The 3,463-nt window shown below is 39.5% G+C and overlaps 1 pseudogene across 1 annotated transcript; it reads right to left on the bottom strand.

Moving 5' to 3' along the window:
- Nucleotides 1–328: 328 nt before the first annotated feature.
- Nucleotides 329–2,101, bottom strand: LOC100940429 (annotated as a pseudogene). The gene has a single exon (XR_154232.3). The product of XR_154232.3 is annotated as a 60 kDa heat shock protein, mitochondrial pseudogene (transcript).
- Nucleotides 2,102–3,463: the final 1,362 nt, after the last annotated feature.

Below are 3,463 nucleotides of genomic sequence, written 5' to 3'. Positions count from 1 at the left end.
ATTCTCCACAGAAAGGCTGCTTCTTAACTTTTCATCTGGTGATGGCAAGCACTAAAATTCTGATTTTAACAGAACAGTAGTAAAAATGCCTCAGTGATTTAAGTTGAAAGCAGTACACTGGTATATGGCTCTTGCACCCAGTATCAGGAATGTACAAATGTGTTTTTATTCAAAAATACAAAATAAATTATCCGTAGGCATAGTCAATGGATCACAGCAGTAAACCATTACATTTGTCAACTGAAACCAGTAAGTTGTGGTTATAGTGATTTTCTTAAACATTAACCAGCCTTTTATTCACTTTCTCCTACTGACTTCTCTGAGTTATTGGTAACTTGCCTTGAGCTTCCTGTCACAGTTCATTAATGGTAAAGCACTTTCTAGGAATTAGAACATGCTACCTCCCATACCTTCCATTCCACCCATTGCACTCATTCCAGGGTCCTTCTCTTCTTTAGGAAGTTCTGTGACTACAACTTCTGCTGTAGTTAACAGAGAAGCCACCCCAGCAGCATCCAGTAAAGCAGTTCTTACAACCTTTGTTGGATCAATGATTCCTTTTTCCATCATATTCACAAAATCTCCAATCACAGCATCATAACCAACTTCTGCGGAACTTTGCATTGTTTTCTCCACTATCAAAGATCCTTTGACACCTGAATTCTTAGCGATGGTCATTGCAGGAATTTTGAGTGTTCTTTTAATAATTTCTATACCAATTTTTTGATCTTCGTTAGCTGGAGTTAATGAGTCCAAGACTGGAATGCACCAAAACAGGGCACAACCTCCTCTGAGAACAATGCCTTTTTCAACAGCAGCTCTTGTGGCATTGAGGGCATCTGTAACTCTGTCTTTCTTTTCATTTACTTCAACATCACTTGTTCCACCAACCTTCAGCACAGCTACTCCATCTGAAAGTTTTGCCAGATGTTCATTCAGTTTTTCCTTTTCATATTCACTAGGTGTAATCTCTAACTGCTCAATAATTTCTTGAATACGTTTTTCAATTTGAGCCTTGTCACCTTTTCCTTTCAAGAGCATGGTATCATCTTCAGTTACAATGACCTCTCCAATTTTTCCTAAGTCATGAGGCTGAACATCTTCAAGATTTAGGGTCAACCCCTCTTCTCCGAACCCTGCACCACCAGTAGCAATAGCCATGTCTTTAAGCTGGTTCTTTCTATTATCACCAAAACCTGGAGCTTTGACTTCTAAAACTTGAAGACCAACTTTTAGCCTATTCAAAACAAGTGTGCTTAGAGCATCTCCATCAACATCTTCAGCAATTATGACCAAGGGCTTACGGTGAGCACTGGCAATTTCAAGAGCAGGTACGATTGACTGGACACTAGAAATTTTCTTTTCACTTAATAGAACATAGGCATCCCGGAATTCACATTTCTGACCTTTTGATGAGTTAATAAAGTATGGAGAAATATAGCCTCAATCAAACATCATGCCTTCAATAATTTCTAATTTATCATTCAGTGTTTTTCCATCCTTTACTGTGATGACACATTTTCTTCCAACCTTTTTCATTGCATTAGAAATGATACTGCCAATTTCTTTGTCGCCATTTGCAGAAATCGTAGCAAGCTGAGCAATTTCTTCAGGGGTTGTCACAGGTTTAGACTGCTTCTTCAGTTCAGCAATGACAGCATCAGCAGCTAACATCACACCTCTTCTGATTTCCACTGGATTAGCACTTTTGCTAATTTTTTCTAAGCCTTCCTTGGCAGTAGACCTGCCAACGCAGTGGCAGTGGTGGTACCATCCCCAGCCTCTTCATTTGTGTTATTGGCAACATCTTGAACAAGTTTAGCTCCAATGTTTTTATATTTATCCTTTAAGTCAATTGACTTTGCAACAGTCACACCATCTTTTGTTACTTTGGGACTTCCCCAGCTCTGTTCAATAATCGCTGTTCTTCCCTTTGGCCCCATTGTAATGGCTATAGCATCGGCTAACAGGTCTACACCTTGAAGCATTAATGCTCGGGCATCTGCACCAAAACATCTTTGGCATAAGCCCGAGTGAAATGGGGAGCCAGTGCCCTGGACACTGGTCTTATCTGGTGAAGAACTGTAGGTAATTGAAGCATTTCTGTGGGGCAGCAGCAGGGCATGCATGCGGCGTGGCAGGTTTTCGGTGGCCAGTGAGGGCTGCAGTTTTGATCTTTAGCAAATCTCTCCCTATATCTCCCTTCTCCCTACATTTTCCAGCCTCATGTAGCCCATGTTCTACTTTATACTTCTATGAGATCAATTGTTTTTTAGCTTCTGCATGAGAGTGAGAGCATGTGGTGTTCAATTATCTGATCCTGGCTTGTTTCACTGAACATAATGCCCTCCAGTTCCATCCGTGTTGCCTTGATGACAAGATTTTATTCTTTGGAGCAGCTGAATAGGATTCCCTGGTATAAGTGGACCACATTTTCTTCATCCATTCATCTGGTGTTGGACACTTAGGGCGATTCCCTACCTTGGCTATTGGGAATACATGTAATGCAGCCAAAAACATGCGGGTACAAATATCTCTTCAACCCACTGGTTTCCTTTCCTTTAGATTAATTCCAAGTAATGGGATTGCTCCATCGTATGGCAGTTCTCTTTGTACTTTTATGAAGAATCTCCATACTGCTATCCATAGTGGCTATGTTAGTTTACTATCACATCAACAATGGATAAGACTTCTCTTATTTCACCAGCACTTTCTATTTTTTAATCATTTGGTATCAGTCATCATAACTGAGCTGAGATGATGTCTCAGATGATACCTGTAGTTTTGATCTGAATTTCCCTAATGGTTAGGGTCCATTTATATTTCTTCTGTTGAGAAATATCTGTTCAGATCAGCCCCCAGTTTTTAATTAGATTATTTATTCTTTGCTATTGAGATGTTTCAGCTCCTTGTACACTCTGGATATTACTCCCCTGTCAGGCTAGTAGTTTGCAAATATTTCTCCCATTTTGTATGTTATTTTCTGCACATTGTCTCTGTCTATTGTTTCCTTGCTATGCAGTAACTTTTTGGTTTGAATGAATCCCCTGTATTTATTTTTGCTTATGTTGCCTGTGGTATTCATAAATTTTTTTGCCCCAGACTAATGTTCTCAAGTGTTTCCCATATATTTTTTAACTATTAATAGTTAGTTTTGTTTTAGGATTTACATTTAGGTCTTTTTATGTCTTTTATCCATTTTGAGTTGATTTTTTTACAGAGTGAAGTTTAGGGGTCTCGTTTTTTCTTTTTGTTCGTTTGTTTTAAAAACAAGTGTCTGACTCTGACACCCAAGCTTGGGTGCCATAGCATCATCACAGCTTGCTACAACCTCAAACTCCTCCTCCCTCAGGAGACTCAAGTGATACCTACCTGCCTCAACTACCTGAGTAGTGAGGACTACAGGTGCACACCAACACACCCAGGTAATTTTTTTATTTTCTCACAGGTACTTGGTCTTGCT

This window comes from Otolemur garnettii, unplaced genomic scaffold (assembly GCF_000181295.1).
Source record: "Otolemur garnettii isolate 467f Iridium unplaced genomic scaffold, OtoGar3 scaffold00102, whole genome shotgun sequence".
Taxonomy (NCBI): Eukaryota; Metazoa; Chordata; class Mammalia; order Primates; family Galagidae; genus Otolemur; species Otolemur garnettii.
The sequence above is the reverse complement of the archived record's forward strand: the minus strand, read 5'-3'. Positions and strand labels throughout refer to the sequence as shown.